Source organism: Metopolophium dirhodum, chromosome 8 (genome assembly GCF_019925205.1).
Source record: "Metopolophium dirhodum isolate CAU chromosome 8, ASM1992520v1, whole genome shotgun sequence".
Lineage (NCBI taxonomy): Eukaryota > Metazoa > Arthropoda > Insecta > Hemiptera > Aphididae > Metopolophium > Metopolophium dirhodum.
In genome coordinates this window covers 24,443,346-24,464,114 of record NC_083567.1, presented here as the reverse complement: position 1 = coordinate 24,464,114, position 20,769 = coordinate 24,443,346, and the positions used below count along the sequence as shown (strand labels likewise).

General features: G+C 30.7%; 1 protein-coding gene across 3 annotated transcripts in view; it reads left to right on the top strand.

Moving 5' to 3' along the window:
* LOC132950545 (prestin-like) overlaps positions 1–20,769 on the top strand; it is a 107,084-nt gene that overhangs the window by 33,715 nt on the left and 52,600 nt on the right. Inside the window, exon 1 of one of the 3 annotated variants that reach the window (XM_061022054.1) lies at positions 4,325–4,704. The exons of the other annotated variants lie outside the window; for them this stretch is intronic. The gene's annotated coding sequence lies outside the window, so the exon portion shown is untranslated. Of the gene's footprint in view, positions 1–4,324; positions 4,705–20,769 lie in introns of those variants that run through there. 3 annotated transcript variants of the gene reach the window in all.

Sequence of the window (20,769 nt, the reverse complement as noted above, 5' to 3'; positions counted from 1 at the left end):
GTATTGTATACTTCTGGGGACGAGGGTTTTCACGGGAGGGCCGTGTGCGTCACGGGCGGCGAGACCTCGTCGTCGGATGTCGCGGACGATATCAAAACCCGGACACGTAGGTAGGTAGGAGCGCGTCACGACGAGAAGCTTATAATATAATAATAATGTATAATAATATACGGAGATGGTAATCCACCGCCGCCGTCGCGGTAGATGTAAAGAAGAAGAGAAATAACCGAAACGGGAAAAACGCGTCTTAATTGTGAACGAGCCGAGCGGAGAACTGTCGCCGCCGGTTTTCGGCCGCCAACTACGGCGGCGTAGGTATTCAAATTTTTCGGCTGACCGCGCGGACGGAATAACAAAATCCGCGAACAACAATGCGCGCCGAACTTAACATATAATAATAATATAACTACTGCAGCAACGACGTCGTATTATCGTGTACCGCCTCCTATTATGTACAACCGTGCCCGCGTACAAAGACGTCAAAGACCGAATCTAACCTATAACCTCTTTGTTTTCCGGGTTCTCGACGAGTCGACTCGGGAGATCGGAGTCCGCGATATACACAAAGTGGGCTCACCACTCGCGCTATTAATATAATAATAATAATAATAATATGTACAATATTATTATTATATAATTATTATAATATTATTATTATATAATTATTATAATATTATTATGATGTGAAAAGCGGTAGTCGTGTCTGCACAACGTTAAACGAACCGAAATCCCATAATACAATCGACGTCCGCAGTATATATACCTACTTATAATAATTATACGCTATTCGGCTATTGCCTATTGGATACTTTTTATGCATTTGTACAAACGTAAATAGTGTGATCTGATTATTTCTCGCTACACGTGGTATACGGTATCATATTGGTATACCTTTTTTTTTTAAATCGATTGGTATATGGGGGTGAATTGTTTTCACGAGACTTGCCCCCATGCTGGATCGTTTATTCAAATAATCAAAAATATAGCAATACTATTATGGCACACATAGAGGACCGGGGACTGCCTGCCACAGGGAACGCTATAGTGAACAAGCTCAGATTCCAGAGCCTCCAGTGGGTGTACAAGTCGTTAGATTATTTATTTATTATTTATGTTTATTAGCTACTTTGTCTATTATGACGTCTTAGGCCGACCAGACCAGCTGTAGACTTCGCCGCCTTCTAGGAAGTCCTCTTCACAATCCGGCCAGAACCCACCACATTGCTGGTTCTTCAGAAAATGGTTCCTCATCTATTTACCGCCTATCTGGTCATCTCCGATTCTTCTTTAAGTTTAAGGATCTCCTCAACCGTGGACTTTTAGACGATCCTGAACGAAATATCTAGTACAAAACCTTGGTTTCCTCGTCCTAATATTGGTGTACCTATCGACAGCAATACTAAGCATTGTGTACACGATTCGAAGAAAACATTTGTTGTGAAATATACGCGGGGATTTTCAGGTATATATTATAATGTACAATCCCATAATATCATACACTTTCTTCTATACCTACCTACATATATTATTATACATTAATATTTTATTATTTTGGGTCCACCCCACAGACGTTCAGCGGAGCCCATTATATTATACTTGAAGAATAAATAAAAATAAACATATTAATATAATAGGTATGCCATACGGTATACGACGGACGAATTAATATTCACGTCAAGGTTTTCCATACTAATGTAATTTTCTGTTGTAATAATTACATTTCGGCACAAAATAAGTATGATATATTTACAAGAGTTTATTTGGGTGGAAACAAAAGCTCGTTTCAAACTCTGGCTGTTCTATTATGATGAAATATTGTATATTGTTCAAACGATTTATGAAAATGCATTACAAGAGGGATAATTTGTTCGTGTTTTGTTGCGTTGTTTTAGTATTTTCATATCAATACAAACGACAGTTGTACTTTGTACGAATCTACTCAATGAATATTCATAGCAACCGGTTAATATTCACGCTGGGATGCAGATAAAAAAAAATTAGGTAAGCTTAATCTGAAATTAAAAATAAGAAAAGTCACATTTACGAAATAAAGTCGAATAACTGAAAATAACTTTGAATGTCTTTAGTTAATGTTCAAACTTTAAAAATTAAGTTTAAAAACGAAATAATCTTACAATGATACAATACCATTGATAATGACAGAATTGAGACTATACCTACTGCACAATATATAATATATCTATTATATATTATTATATACGTGCAGACAACATTCTTCATGAAGAATACGGTGGACCGTAAAATATTTTAATTTTCTTAATTGTTGTTATCGTTATTAATATAAATTGCTTATAATAATATAATACAAACCATAATTTATAATTGCATGTCAAAGTAATAATTTAATTAATTTTTAAATCCTAAACAAAATATATAAATCCGAGTTTTACTATATTATATTCTGAGAGATAAATCGTACTGCATTGTTTTATTTATCTATTGAATGAACTCCATTCTCCAAAGTACACCTGTTTAGATTTCAGCACACAGTTGAGATATAAATATTTAGTAATACAATGAAAAAAAAATATAGAAATTCTCAGTGATTCAATAAAAGTTCATTTTTTTCATGTGAGGATGGAATTTTTCTAAAATAAATATTTTGGTAATATTATAACTTATGGAAAAAAAAATGTTTAATCTGCCAAATCAATTTTAAAAATATCATAGGTGTGGTAGGATTTGTTTTCCAAAATGCAGTCTGTTAATTGTGAACAATCGACCAGTTCGGCATCAACAAGTAACCTATAGAAATATTTCAGTACAACTGTGCTTGTATCTTATTCTTCTTTAAATTCATTATATTTACTTGCACGCTCTCTAACGTATAAAAATAATCGGATTTGGGTCATAATATTATAATAATATACTGTGAACAAAATACAAACATATCGTAAATAATTGTAAGCATCGAAGTATGCCTAATGTTAATATTCACTCTAACAAAGCGCATTTACAAGCAATGAAAATGTTTTTATTTATTCCACACACGCTTACTATTGGCCGGTTAGTTTCTTAGGAAAAAAAACAAGGACTCGTAATTCTCGTAACTTATTTTTTTATCTATATTCTATAATATATAATAATTGCAGTGTTACAAGTTACGAGCAAATGTCATGCCACGCAATATAATAAAAATAATATATTTTATACAGGATGATGCGATTATCGGGTATCACTATAGATTTCTCAGCCAATATTTTTGATTTTCGAAATAAAAATATTTCCTATTTTATAAAGTAGGTAACATAACAGAAATCAGAAATTAATGATTATAGTATTATTAGTCATGACTATTATTATTATAGCATTATAATATTTTTATTTAAAACCGTGTGTACACAGTAACTAATGCGTATAAAACTATTAAAACCAACCATTTCAAAACAAATGAAAAAAGGCTGCAAGTTGTTTCAACAGTCAATTAAACCAGTTCTTAAGTTAATTAGAAAATTAACTTTTTAACTAGTTAAAGCCCACATTTGAAAATAATAATTATATAGATTACCGTAAAACGAGTGTAGCTGATCGAATGGATTGGCCTGTATAGATATAATATTGTTATTGTGTAAAGAGGAGTCTTACACAACGTGTGTGCAGTGTGCCAGTGTGTGTCGTAGCATGTAATATCAATTTAAAACCATCAGAAAAATTGACCGGACGTATTTACACTCACACACTCACACGCACACAATATATATATATATATAAATAAACAATATTTTATGCTCGGAAATGTGGATACGATTTTAACAAATCGATTAAAACTGTCGTAATACGTACGCGGCGGCGGACATTACAATTGAAAATTTACGACTGCGCACGTATAGACTGTCTGTATCAATAATAATAGTCGTACATTATTGTACAACATCATCGTCTCAATGCATACGAAACGCTCACGATATTCCTCTTGTAAAAACAATATTGCGCTATTATCGTCGTATCCGCCACCGGCTGCGGCAGACTTCCGCTGCTGTTTTTCACGCGACCCGACGGCCATTTTCTATCGTGGTCGGAGAGTCGTCGTGGATGACGCGCGGATCGACGGAACGCGACACCCGACGGTTGTAATTATTATTATTATTATTGTAATATTTTATTATACGGTATTTAAAAAGTAAAAAAAAAAAAAAATAATAAAAAATAAACGTTATCGCCGGCTGAGTGTGGCGTACAATATAATATTTTTTACATCACAATATTTAATATTAATAACATACCGCGTGTTATAGGTCGCGGATGCGTGTCACCCGCGTGCCTTGTCCGCGACATTATCGATAGTCTCTGTCCCCATCTCGATCTCGCTCGTTTTCAGTCCGCGGACCACTATCGGCTCGCGCGTTGTATCGACGCGCTCGGCGTATATAATATAATAATTTATTAATATAAACGCCATCTCGGTCCGCACTCGATCGCCGCCGTCACGCGCAGTAGTATAATATTACCTACCCGTTTACGTGTTTAATATAAAATATTATATAATTATATTATTTTAGATAATAATACATTATATACGCGTTCGCCGGCCATATTATATAGGTGCTGCGCAAAAGGGACCGGCCGACGGAGATCATCACATGCTGCAAGCGCCAAACCGACACCTGTAGCGGTGACGCGACTTACGAAAATATGATATTGTGCTGCACAATATCGTCGCGTAAACATATCAACATTGCACAGGTAACGTAGGTATAATATTATTAGTATATTATTTGAAAGTGAGTGTAGTTATGTGAGCGCATCACATCGCCCCGGGCGCCACGTGATCTATTGGGTGGGGGGGAGGGTTTTGTGATGGAAATCCCAAAAGATAAACCCGCTCGTCGACGCCGGCTGCAGACACGCGTCTCAACCGACATCTGTGCGCGACTTATATAATATAAACATGTTAATATTATTATAATAATATACATACAACCACCACCGCCGCCACCCGCGTTCCCGCTATCACTATAATATGATATCATAATAGACACATGTCGAGAATTTATCGGCGGCGGCGGCGGTGCCGTCGGGCAACGATATTCGCTGCACTCTGTCGCGTTCGTTTCGTACTCATCTCGACTCGCCCGTCTGTGCATAATAGTATTTTACGAGTGGACTGTTTTATGCGTTTTGTTCACTCGGGTCGAAAAAACATCGAAAAAAGTCGTAAGTACATACGACGCGTGTGATGTGTTCACCCACACTATACGAGTCGAATTTTTCTCGAAACCACACGGATTACTATATAGCGTAGTATATTATTATGCTATATTGATTTTTTTAATCAAATGCGAAAGAAACCAAAATCGATGAACCGCGTTCGACAAGACGTCTTAAAAATCATTTTAATTTAATTTATCGTCTATTAAGCGTAGTATTAGTGCGTACATATTATTATGCTTGTTGATTGACAATAACATGAAGGCAGGTCATAGGTTTATACGAAATCAGAGCGTTGGGCTCAGATATAGGACGTATTATGTGCGTAGTATCGTACAAGTCGCTTTTCAGTGTATACGCTATCGTTGCAGTAACGAACTACAATATAATAAAATAAACACCAGCCGGTCTTAAGTATATACACACGCCGTTTTGAAAAGGCAAGCACTGCACAGGGCGATGAGCGTGAAACATATTTTCGTGTTGTAAATGTTTTCTTTAATTATTACCCAACATGTTTAACTACACGCGCTCAGTGAACGGGAAAAGATTACAAAAAGAATTATGCGGATCGTAAAAATTATTTCTGTACGACTATAGTACTAAAGTCACTTCAAATCTTGTATAATACTATACTGTAACGATTACTAAAAAATATCAAAACCTCTCTCTCTCTCTCAGGTTGGAGAGATACACACACACAAAGCTATATGATTGTACTATAACATTATCATTTTACTGAAAAAATTAATCATGAAATTAATATTTTTATTTTTTATGTAAAACCTGCCTTATCGCAATATCGAATGCGTATTATAGGAACTGTCGGTTATCCTGTAGTCACATATCCACATAGGTTACGACTCCAGAGTTCGGTTATATATATTTTTTTTTTATCTGTAATAATTAAACGGCTTTTGGAATCAAACACTGCCAATCTAATTTAATTTATGTTTAGGATTTCATCAACTCCGTAGCGATTTTCGACGCCATATTATAATAATATTACATAATAGCATTATGACTAAATAACGTTAACGGATTTATGGACGACACGTTGTGTTGTAAGAATATGATCCATAGTTGTACGAACTTGAGCGGTGTTCTTTTACTCTATTTTTTTTTTCGTACTCCCGAGTATTAAAAATGTCTGAAAGGTTTAACGGCTGTACAACTAAATATTGCCGCTGGGTTCTCTCGACGAATTACGTTAATTAAATTTGACAGTCGCATAATATTGTACAGAAACCTCATTAGGTCTTTACGGCTTTTCGAGCGCCTATGTACACACACACACACACACACACACACACACATATATATATATTTACGTTGCCTCAACACGCCCAATCCGAAGCTCGAAAGGGCAGCACTAATCCATAATATATATTATTCGGGCTACACAGTATTATTATTATTATTATACTATTTTAACCGGTACTTTGGCCTGGACTGGATGAAGCCAAATAACGCGCAAAGTTCCGTCTTCGGCGGAGCGAAGAAACTTTTCGCCGATGCCGCGCGTCCGCCCGCGGATTAATACTTAAATTGTCTATAATATATACAATAGAAACACACACCGCATTAATCGGATTTCGAGTATTATGATGTATATTATATGATATTATATTGTGTTTTTTTTTCAAACATATAAGCCGCAAATTTGGGCGAGCGCGATGACATTTTTTAACGGGCTAAAAAATACCATAACGATAGGTTGTGCTCTCGGAGACGACGCAATAACTAATAGATATTATGACAATATACCTACTTAATAATACAACTCCAAACACCACTTTATCATATTATTATAATATATTTATATCATTTTTTCGTCAGCAAGAAAACTATATAGTCATTATTTCACAAATAACTAACTTGTGTGCGATAATATTACAATAGATGTGAGTGCACGTGTTATAGGTATTATTATCATTATACTATTATAGGTATTGTTCGTATTCGTCGGACATATAATATAATTTAATTTCCTTTTGTTCGAAAAATATCGTAAAATCGTCCTAATCGGTTTTACACACCATATAATATAATCGTTGTTTGAATGTTAAAATTACCAAATTAAAATTCGTTACAAACAGTCGTCGTTATAAAATCTAACCTAACTGATATAACACCTATTTATTGTTTTATTTTCAAATTAAATAATAAACCGTGTCAGAAGAACAATACTACTATAGTTATAATTGTACATCACGCTTAATAATCACACTTTAAAAACAGTCTTGTAAATGTTTATTACGCAACCGTTCCTGTCGAACCTATATAATATGATACTATATGATATTTAAATATTCTATAAACAATACGTTTTGTTAATAATATCTGATATGCAACGTTTTGAAAATATTTCATTTATATTTGATTTCAAATGTATGGCGACCAAATATTTTGAAGATATTTGATGAAAAATAAACTTTTAATATTCGAAACGTCATGTTTTGAAAATATTCCAATTATATTTAATTTCAAATATACGAGACCGATTTTTTTTCAGATTATTCAACAATATTTTATTTGCTAAAGAATAACTACATTAAAAAACAATAACACATAATATAAGCGCATTATAAGGTATTTCATTATTTTCATTAAATAATAATTTAACATAAACAGTTCAAAAAACTATAACTTCAATCATCGATACACTGAAAAAAAGTTTTTATTGAGTGTATAAAAAAACATAAACATAACCCATATATTTTTTAAATTTGATCATAAATGTCACACTGTCATAAAAACTCGTTACAATGTATGAACACAAAACTAATTATACCTACTATACAGTTATATTTTATTTAACTTATAGTGTCGTACTTGCGATACGATATTGTTTTGCGGTTGCGGTTGCAGTTTCATTTTTTTTATTTTTAATTGTTTGTCTGTAGTTATTTTTTGAGTTGCATCAAAACGTTTGCTCGATTCAAGACAGTAACGTTGAACCATGCCAAATTTGTGGACAGGTTTATCACAGATAAAATATAAATGAATGTTTAGTAAATATATTTGTATTAAGCATATTACTGTAAGTATATTATATATTACCGCTGTCACGGTCGGTCTTCACTCGCAGACTTGCGTCGAAACTATATAATCGAAATAGTGTACCATGTGTACATATTTTATCATATTATTACTATATAAACTACTCGACTGTATTTATGTGTATATTGTTCTCATTGTGTATAATATGTGTTGTTAACAAAACAACGGACGTTTCGGCGGACCCTTAATAATATATTACATTATTATATAGATATACAGATTTATCGTTCGGAAACGTCTTGGCGTTCCGATATCGTCGGCCGGAGATCAGGCCTTCAATGATGATAGTATACAGTAATATGACCATCGCACGAAGAACCCGTCTCGATGCACATTGTATACGTATATGGTATCTTTTTGTGTCGTCTCTCCGGAAGTCGTTAAGCGCCCGTAGCGCCAGTGGGCTAAACGATAACGGGTCTTCGGCAAAAATTCGGAAAAGGTTCGGAAATCGTTAGATAGGGGGAAAAAATCACCGTCACTACTACACCCGCACGCACCTCCACCCACGGCGACGAAACAAAATAAAATAAGAAGTGTACTGCTATTATATATATACATATATATATATATATATAGTTGCATGCGGACGACCCGAAGAAGCAGAAAAGTTTTTTTCTCGGTAATGGGGGGAAAAAATAACTAGACGGGGAGAAGAAAATATATATTATATTAAATAAACTCGCGCGTTTTAGTCCTCTGCAGCGCGGATCCGTCGTCCGATTTCGAATATAATTGATAGCTTTTTCCGGACTTTATTTCTTGCTGTGTATTAAATGTGCGCAGTGTGCAGCGCGAGTAGAGAGACTAGAGAGAAAAGAAAAAGTTAAATTTTTTACCATCGAACAATGACGGTTTTCCGATTTGAAAAATAATTATAATAACAATAAACGACACCCTCCACCACCGTCGACGTTTAATAATGACCCGGCGGTGTGCGCGACTCTGCCTGTACCCATATACATAATATTATAATATATAGTTGGCGGAGGACACGAGGGCGATAATATTTTTGTAATCGACTTACGCACCCCCACCACCACCGGTGGCCAGTTTAGCATGACAATACTGACGTTAACGACGAATGACTGAATGAGACGCGATATTGAAAACTGACGTGACTCTATTGAAAACTGAACTGAATTGAATGAAAACTATATTATAATATATATTACGCGTGCAATTTATAATCGCATTACTCCAGTAGCCGTACAGTTGCAATATAATATATTTATAGGTATATACACGGTATATACCAATATAATATATTTGTATTTGGTAGGTACCTACTGTACAGTGTACACTCTATAATTATTATGTATTACGAATAACGCTCGAGGAGACGTTTCAATATATGACGTGTTTTTATTTTCGCTTCGACGTGGAAGTGTATTTCTAAGTCCACAAGACTATATATTATTATTATATACAGCTGATTTCCCATGAGTCATTCGGAAGGTAGACAATATTTGCTTGTCATTTGCCCTACTGTGGAAAAAATTGAAGAAAAAATTAATTATAAAAATTACATTTTATACTCGTACAATATATAATACAAACGAGTACCTATATATACTATACATATAGCTACAACACGTATTTAAACGATATTTCTTGTTTGACTTGGCCGCGCGCAATTCGAGTGACGAATAAAACTGCGAATTGCGAATCGGCAATATTATGAACCAAATGCCAAATTGAACCTCCATTTATGAACACCTAATGATTAAGGAATTTTCAATGGAAAGGCAGTAAACGGAGAGCTTTGCCTTGTAATAGGAATTACATTTATTACAGCGACTAAAAATAAATCGATTTTGTTTATAATAATTATCAACTAAGAATTACAACTTCGAAAAAAACGGGTTTTATGAAGAAAAAAATTATAAAATTTTAACACAATTTTTTTAAAAACCTGAAGTTCTTAGACATTAAAAAATATTATTTATGTTTAAAATAATTTAAAGTATTAAAATATCACAATTATAAATAAAGACGAAGGAACAAGATGTTATTTTAAATGAAAATAATTTTTAGCAATAAATGAAGCTAAAATATATTAAGATTTATGACCAAAAAAGTATGGAATAACTATTGAAATTATAACTTCAAATCTGTAAAGCCAAAGATTGAATTATGATTGCGCCATCATTTTCAGTATAAAATAATATGCAAGTTGGAAAAACAATCAAGAAATTAGAAATTTATTAAAGTATATTATCTAGTATAAATTATTGTTCCCCGTAAAATGGCGTATTAAACGGTATTAACAATACGAATATCTGTTCTAAAATTATATTATGAATTTGTGTAATAATTTTAGATTGTAAATAGAGCGATGAATATATAGATTCGTATCCATATATAGTTCGGATTTTCATAAAATACGTAAAAACCACGAAAATTTGCAAATTATTTTGGGTTAGAAATTCATAAAACCTTTAATTTTTAAATCTATGTTTTGAAAATTTAATACAATATTCCTCATAAGTTTGTCTACCTTGATGTCTACCGGAAAGTCAAATACAATTTGTATGAGCGTTCCAAGTTCGAATGTTTACAATATTGGATATTCATTCGATTTCTCATGTAGCTTATTATTTTCTTATTTTGTTGTAATTCAAAAACAAATAACCTTAGTTACTTGAAATTTACACCATGTGTTCATTTTATCAATTCCTATACTTGAAACGATTTTTAAAATATTGTGACTCGTTTGTGAGCTGTTTACGGACATTTTTAATTTTTAATTTTTTTTTTTTTATAAATGTCAACAAAATGTTGTTAGGTCAAAAAGCGTGAAAATGTAATACAAGGCTCCTGATATATTGTAACAATAGCATTAATTGAATAGCATTAAAAATATACATTGACACAACTTTTTTTAAAAGCATTTTAAGTACAAATTTTGACAAAATGTATCAAATTTAAAATTTAATTATGATTATGTAGTTAAAAACTTGTAAAATGTTCAACTTTTATAGCTAACATTTTTGTATCAATAAAACACCAATTTTTTTTTTTTTTTGGGGGGGGGGGGTCTGGATTTTCAGTCTACCACAATCACCTTTTAGTAGCGGACAAATTTTAATATCCCTACTAACGATCGTTATTTTATCACGCATTCGAACGGTGCCATTTTCGATCGCAGGACTTATATTGACTCCTATACAATAATACATGACCTGTCGAGTGGCGACTGCAGTATCCGGCATAAATATAATTGCGGGGGACAATATTATAATGGTCCCGGTGAACCCGTTTTTGAATAGAACTACTGTGTCGGACTGCCATGACGAGTAGTCTCGAAAAGCATAACGAATATCGCTTTTAGCAGAGTGGAAATAATAACGCAATTTCGAGGGGTACAATTTTTTTTTTATTATTATTATCATCACTGCACGAATATTATTATATTATAAAATATTTATGACTATATACATATTGCTGTGGTATATCTAAAGATCGCCGTTTGTCTCCGTATAGATGCATCCTCGGAACTATATAACTATACTTGATCGTTATTTTCCAATCGGAGAAAATATTTTTGGATAGGCGTGTGATTTAATCGATTTAAATCCAATTGTTTCAGTGTGGAATTATTAAATAGACGGAATCATTGTTCACAATTAATTGTTATTGTTATACATTTTTATATAAGTAACAAGTAATTACGTTATATCGTTAAATTTAATCATAATATATATTTTTAAATATCATTTCCATATTCTGCAGCCGTGAATTATGAACAAGTAGGTAGGTATAACTATACTTTTATATTGTTCAGATAAAATGAATGGAGCCGGTGATGGTAGTGCAAACAATAAACTGGCAAATATATTTTGTTAAATGATTAGTTATTAATTACATTTCTTGGAGGTGTAAAAGACTCAATTGTAAGTACTTATCTGTGCGTATTTTAAGTAATAATCTATTATTATTCGTAATTTTTAACCTTATATTAAGAAGATTGCGTAATATTTTGAAGAACTGACCAACTATTCCGAATTACTGATAAAAACCATTTGTAGTTCGTACAGATGATACTCGATAAACACGAATGCGATTATTTAATTTGTTTATAGTATCCTAGTCAAATAAATCCTAAAAAAATAAATATTTATTAACCTTTGGTGGTCAATATAGAAAATCGGTGATCAATAAATTAAATACACCTTCATAGAGTTTTCAAACTTTTCAGTTCATAAATCAACACAAAATACATAAAGTTAATAATTCAGATGTTAAGCTTTAACTATAGATCTTTTGAAATAAATTGTTTGTATACACAATATACAACTAAAAATATTTACTATAACTTTTTTAAATTACTTAAATCGCAGTTAATATTTAATTAATACATAAGAGTTACAAAGTTTTCAAATCTATCTCAAGTTTCCCAGTTCTGTGGTTTTCTATTTTGTACTGAAAGTTAACAAATTATTTATATTATATATTATGTATGTTTTGAGTGTATTGATTTGTAGAACTTATAATTATATGTTTTATAATGAATTGATTGACTAATTAATCAATCAACGAGTATTTATTTATTTAAGTAACGGTCATAAAAGTTACAAATGTTGAAATGTAATACACACAAATTATAAACCCACAGGCTCAGAGAGCCCTTCCTGAGAGAAGGAGAGGTCCACACCTAACTAACAGCTATGGGGTTCTATTATCTTCATAATAAGTAGCAGATCTAAATATACGGAATGGAACTAATTTGAGTGTAAAAAACGGAAAACGTGGAATGTGAGGGAACTTTGAGAATTACTTGAGATAAAAGAGGTGGATATTCGGTTTTAATGTTTAGAATATTATTTAAGAAACTTATGCTCGAGCATGCGCGTGGTTAGCCAAAGAGTTTCTGCCTAAATTTTGAAACAACCCGGTTGGCTAATTTGTTTTTAATACGTAGCTAGCAAGTTCGATTTGACCATAGTTAGAGCACAAAATATACAGGCCTTTTAATGAGGTATTTGGTCTTGGTTTCGAAATGTCAGCTATCAGATGTAAGGTCTTCAGGTCTTCTTCAGTCATCGTATCTCTTCGGGGTTGATAGGCAGTATTCGGATAAGTATTTTTTTATCTAGATAAAAATAAAGATAATGGAACGAAAATGTATCTAGATAGATATAAAAGATAACTTGACTCATATTTATCTAGATAAAAAAAAGATACAATTTTTTTAAATGGGTTTTAAATTTAGATATATTTTAGTTGGGCACTAGGAACATAATAACAATAATGATATAAATAAAAACAATTACGTTATTTATAAACCATATACTTGGTTTGAGAATCTATATAAAAATTTAAAATGCGTTTGAACAATTTCGCAATGTTATTCAATAAAAAATGTATTTAGATGAATTTATTTAGATTAGTAAAAAAATTATCTAAGATGAACTTTTAAATACCTTGTAACTATTTATCTAAATTAGATAAGAGATGAACAAATAATTATCTAGATAAGTCCGAACACTGTTGATAGGTAATCAAATTGACGCATTGTGTTTATTAGACCTGCCCAGCATCCGTCTTCCTAGCAATATCAAATTCGTTTTCTAAATAACCACAAAATATTCAAAATCTATTGTATAATAGTTTTATATAAGATCACATTATATCAAGACGTGTACAATATATATTTAAAAACATGTGCCATAACATCCAGGCAGTTGCAGTGCGTCGCTTCACAAGTATGTATAGGTACATTGTATTAACCACACAAAATATTATTCAAATTATCTTCTGAAGGGTTCCTCTCAGCCCAAACACCATCGATGGGATGCAAACAATTTTTTATTATTTTTACTTTGATTTATTTTGATATCACTAGGTCACACAACATACACAGACACAGCTGCAGACTGCAGTATAATAGCAGTTTTGCATACCACGTGGTGATAACTCATGGTACACGTACAGTACAACCTCAAATATTATGGTTTACGCGATTTACGAAATTTCTAAGGACGATTACGTCGGCGAAGCATAATATATCATAGATTTGCTGGGCAACGACGATAACGTTTCCGAAAGTTGTCAATTATTTTACCTGTGTAAATTATTATTCTTATTAGGTACTTATTATGAACATGACTGCACAGAGTCGGCCTGGGTTAGTGCGGGCGTGCATGATGCCAAACCGTATTATAATCCGCATATAGGTCGAGGAGCACGCGTCGTCGTGGGCCCGGGAAAACAATTTATTTCGAAAGACGTTTGAGAAAACATATTACACAACACGCTGCCTCCCCCCCCCCCCCCCACAACAACCCACCACCGACCCACGATCGACACTCCACACCGGCCTATCCACGCCGGCAAACAGGCCCCGGGACCGTATATTTCACCGACAACCGATTGGATAGTGCGCCTTTTCCCTATACTCGCTCACACACACACCCACCCACACGACGGGTTTTCTCTTTATTCACTTTTTTCTTTCTTCCTTTCTTTCTATTATTATTATTTTTTATATATATATATTATTATTTTCTCCTCTACCGCGTGCATATATATATATATATCGGTTACTGCTGTTGCATATATATATATATATACGTTCCACCGCCGCCATGCGGCGATATATTTACGGCAGCTTTTCACGACCAGGCTTTTTTCTCTCCATAAATCTTTATTCTACATTTTCTCTGCCGAGTGCGCACGTGTGTGTGTGTGTGAGAGAGAGAGAGAGAGAGTGCGTGAGTGCGCTCCGTTTCTTTTTACCATGTTTATTCCGACGACGACGACCGCCACCGATACTCTAAGGAACCGCGGAACGTAGCGTAGAAGCTTTTTGATTATTAAAATCCGACGACGGGGCACGCGGCCGTTGCAAGTCCGCGATTTCTATGTATATAACCCTTTGCCCAGATCGAAAGCCGTTTGAAATTTTCATACTTCACCGAAATCCTAGTCTTGATATCGTGTGTACGGACAATCGTGTATAACACCACAATTATACCAGCAAACCTGCATTTCCGAGCCAGAACGATGGGAGTAATAATCCGTAATTATAAAGTATAACGCGCGTTCTCACCATACAAAATTATTGGTACCGGTGTATTTAGTGTTATCGTTTCCGCCTTGCTTATATTATAATGTGTGTGACAGTACGAGAAAGAATACTATTTCAATGAGCTATTCAAATTTATGAAATAATATTTTGATAATATTCAATATATGTTTGCTATACATTCAATAGGTGTATCACATTTTCGTGATAATATTATAGTGTGAGTACTGAGTACCTACCTAAAATTAGTGATCGGAATTCCAAATATAAATGTACCTACAGCAAAAAAAAATCAGCATTACAAAACTACAATATTCAAATATTATAGAATTTTGTGAAAATTATAAAAAGATAACGACCTTATTTGTTTGGAAAATTGTGTAAATACATTTTTTTTAATCATTATAATATTATCATAAACGTTTATTTTTTCTATTTTGTAGTTTATTCGACCATAATTTTATCCGACGAAGTACCTATATATGTGCAAAGACGCGGGTCGCGTGTATGTATGATCATTTCGAAATAAAAAAACTTACTTAATAAAGAGAGCCTTTGCCGCTTTCGCCTTTCATAGTGCAGCGTTAATCAAAAAGTAGCACACTGTCGCGCGGTATTCCTTTAGGCGATAATATAACAAAAACCAGGCTTTATAACTTTTTCGAACGAACACTTACTATAGGGTAATAATGTAATATAGAATTTCCCAACTAAAATTGTTACAAGTACATACTCAATATAACATTATGTATTCTTCAAATTGTGCACGATTATTATAAAAAAAAAATTCCAACGAATGCAATATTATAATCATATTAAAACTGAATTAACGTTATAATTATAATATTATAATATCTATTATCATAAATCATAATTCAAATTTTTTAAAAGTAGACGCATGATTTTTCCCGGTAATTTATTTTGGATGGTATTTTTTTTTTATAACGATTTAGTATAGCACCATGAAATAATTTAGGCTTACATTTTTATCATTAATTCGTTCGTAAGTAATCTCACAATTGTATTTGTTTTATGTTTATCTATATGCACACCCAAATCAGTCGTCGAACAAAGACAAACATTGTACCTATAGATATATTTTGCTATAACAATAATCGTTTACATGTTTTATTACAATTATTTCCTATAGTATAGTGATAATTTAGGAAAAATTAAATTAAAATCAAATTCGTTTATTTAGCGTAAAATATAATATTAATTGTTCAATCGTTTGGGTTTAATTTTCCACAATCAAAACGAGAGTTGGGGACGACTCGTTTTTTTTATTTTACACGTCTAATGCAATTTATATGAATCGTTAAATTATACGTTACATCTCGATGAATATAAGTGTATACGGAACACCATAGAGTTTTTATGTACACAAAAATAACAGTTCGGAAAAATGTTATTATTTTTAAATAACGTAAACTGTAAGTAAAATTTAATGAACGCGTTCAGTTTCGAAGAAAAGTTGAAAACAAAAACTTTCGTTGTTCCAGCTGCACTCGACAAACGACATTTTGTTGTTAAATCTGTATTTCATAAGGAGTCAAATAACAAAATGACATGCTTTTGAATAATTTCATTAAAATTACGAATTGTTTCATGTGTACAGGTACTTGTGTCATGAATATAAGTAAAGAAATATCATTAGTGGATCAATTTACTATTACCGGCTATACAGTTTACTGGCATACATTTTAAATGAGATATTTCATATTTTCCATTAATATAAAACCATAATATTTTAACATTTATTTTAATATGAGAAAAATGGTGAAATATTTCAACGTTCCAAAAAAATAATAATTTTAAAACAAGTAATTAAAAATAATAACTTTAATACCAACCAAAATAAATAGATAACTTCGTTTTTAATTAGATTTTTGTCCGGAAAGAATCATATTTTGTAAATAAGCTAAATGCACATCTTAAAAATAATTAGGTGCCTATTTATAATTTGTTCGCGGTATAAGTGTACCTACCTATTGATTAATATATTGCAATATTCTAATATCGTATCATACAATATGATTAAGTTTATTTATACAGAAATAAATATGTTTCTGTGTAGAATTTAACTCGATTATTTACGGATAATTGTTTAAACTTATAGAGAAACTGTAATCCTCAAAGAAGTTAATCTAATTTAAGGTTGTTTTATGACCTGATTCGTTTACTTAAATGAATTTTCATCAAGTCAGTTTCTTCGAGTAAACGATCAAACTTTTTAGTTTTTATGTAAATTAATAAAATTCAGTTATATAAATAACAAAGTTTCTAAAACAAATTATCTTAACTGAATTGTATTAATAATATAGAGGTGGAAATGAGATTTGATATAACATATTATTTATAAGAATATTATTTAATCGAATAAACAACCTAAAGAGGTATCGATAATTTTCACAAATACATAATTATAAAATACATTTTTTAATTTTTAGTACCTATTCAATTAAAATCATTATTCATTATTCAATGCTACTAATTTTATAACTATATAATCAATTATTTAAGATAGTTTAAAAATATTTATATATGTTATAAAAATCGTAATTTTTTCATACGATATTTTGTTTTAATGTAAATTCTAATAAAACTAAAATAATAAAAAGAGGGAAAGTAAGTAACAACTTGTTCTGATCGTACCTTGTCATTGAGTATAATATGTTACTGTAATTTACATATGTGCTAAATTTGAATTCGGTGGTAAATCATCGGATGGGTACGAAAAGAAATTCTGATCAAATATTAATTATATTTATACTAAAGTAATTAATTTGTATATTTTAATTAGTAATAATGCGGTAGGTTGAATTTTTTTTTATGCACAATGAAATTAAAATGTCTATATAAAAAAGTTGCTTAATATGTATTTTTAAATTTTTTGGTTTCAGTTTCACTACTTGTAAGAAACCTTGTTTTAAACTGTTTAAAACTTATCTATGCAAATTTTACAAATTAATTAGAAAATTTTCGACAAAGTTGGTCTAAATTTGAACTCTAAACGCTTATAAATATTATATTACTTTAAGGTATTTAAGATATTTTTAATTGGTATATTAAAAACTTATTAAAAAGCTTGTTTTAAAAAATTCAAGTATTTTGACAAGTGAAATCTTGATTGATATCAGTATCTAAAATTGAAATAAAAATGTCAACAGAACTATTTTATTATTGAGAAGTATACGTTGTTGCGTTATTGAATAGTAAATATGACTTTATTCAATGTATATTACTAATAAATTATTATTAGTAAACAACATTTTTAACGTTATTGATACAAATGATGACGTACAAACTATTGATATGTAGAACATAATACATATTACATATCTAACTTATTAGCTTATAATTAATTATATCTTTGTACATTTGTAGACGTATTTTATGTACAATATGAGTAAACAGCTTAGAAATAATTATGTCATTGTGAATTAAGTATGACGTAAATGTTATTATAAAATCATCAAAAATATCTATTTAACTGAAAAATATCGGTTTAACAGAAATCAATTCATATCGTTAACTTGAAATATGATGACATATTTTCGTCACAGGTTATTTTATTAAATGTTTCCCAATAATAATTATATGAAAACTAGAAATACAAAATTAATATAGGTCATTTGTTTTTCAATAAAATAAATAGTCGATATTTATATTCGATCCTTGATGTAATTTTTAATTAATGTAAAAAGCATACTAATTGTTTTTTTTTCTAATCAAATCGATTTAGACAATTTATATATTAATTGTGTTTGTTTGAAAAACATCGTATTTTTTAAGTTCTACCATATTTTTAAGATATAAATCAAGTACTATTATAGTTTTAGATTATATTTAAAAATTAATTTTGGTATAGTAATATACCAGGGAAAATATTATCGAGAATAGAATTGTATGGATAAATTTCAATTTCTAACCTCGCATTACAAGATATTTGTATATTTCATAAATAATATTAAGTTGGTTATTCTTTAGAAGAAAACATAATGTAACACTCTTCAAGGAGTAATAATATAGGCAATATAAATGCTTATTTTTAATAATATTTTTTAATATATCTTTAACAATATATTATTTTGAAAATTAAATTTCAATAATATGTTTGGTTTAAATATCTATTGACATAAAAGCTAATTATAATGCTATGCAAATTAATAGTGTCTAATTGCCGAGTATTATAAATAATATTTTTGTTTCCCTTTAATAATTAATTGATTCAAATGCCAATTTTTGGAATTTTTAAATATTTTTAAAGGACCATATTTTCAATTATTTAGATTTTTCTATCTAAACTTCTTTTTATAAATCAGAATCAATCTGAACAATTTTTACTGTAAGTATTTTTATGCAGATGATTTTTTTGAAAAAAAATTGTATTTAAATACTAAATCAAAATTAGAACAATTAGTTTTTGAGTTAATTAAGCACTAAGTAGTAAATATTATACAAAGTATATTATAATAAATTATTAAGGATAATATTCCTTAAAAATGATTTTACAAAAAGGTTTATCAAATATTTTAAAGGATTAATATAAATTACTAACTATAATTTTCAAATAATCATAGCCCCCATATCTTTCAAACCTATTATCGTGGACTTAATATCCTTTTTACACAAACTTAACTCAACAATTCTGTGTTCAAATGTCGTTTTAGATATATCAATATTTTCAAATAATTTTATTAAAAATTTCGACAAGAAGAATGCAGGCACTCATTTGAAAAAAATGAATTAGTATCGTCATAGGACATTCCTTAAATGATATAAATAATTTATTATTTGAAAATATTATGGTCCTTAACTCCAAAAATCATAATTTAAAAAAAAGTTGGGGTAAAAAATACACGGTGAATCATCCTGTATAGTGCAGGCTGTAAGAGGCATGAGCAACGTGAAGAAGAAGTTAAACATTGGTTATACCTACCTCATTAGTTAATTTAATTAAAAATTTAATGTACCTATCCATTATAATAATTCTCTATATTATTTTTTTTTCGGTAATTCGGTTTTGTTAATCTACATAACATTTTTTTATATTTTTGTTAATCCCTTGCTTAAAACAATATGAAAATGAACATTATAATATTATTATAAATGTATATTATGGTTATTTACTTACATATTTTTTGAAATAAACTTTGATAATTTATTTTTCATGTAATTCCTGTTTAATGTTGGTTATTTTTTTTTTAATAACCAAAAACACCTAAATTTATTACCAATTAATAATTATAAATTGTAATATCTACTGAAGAAATATAAATACTATCAAACATGGTTTCAACACGTTTATGATGTTTTAACAATAATCAAAAAATCTGAAAGGTAAAGTCAATTCAGACAATTTATTTTCATATTACAAACGTTAAAGGCTTAAAGCCTATAATTTTCAAGAAGTATAAAATATTCACCATACCTTCACAAACACATCTTCTTTGATAGTCTTCCCCTCTCACTTCGTACAAATTTCTTTCCCATCTATCCTCTCT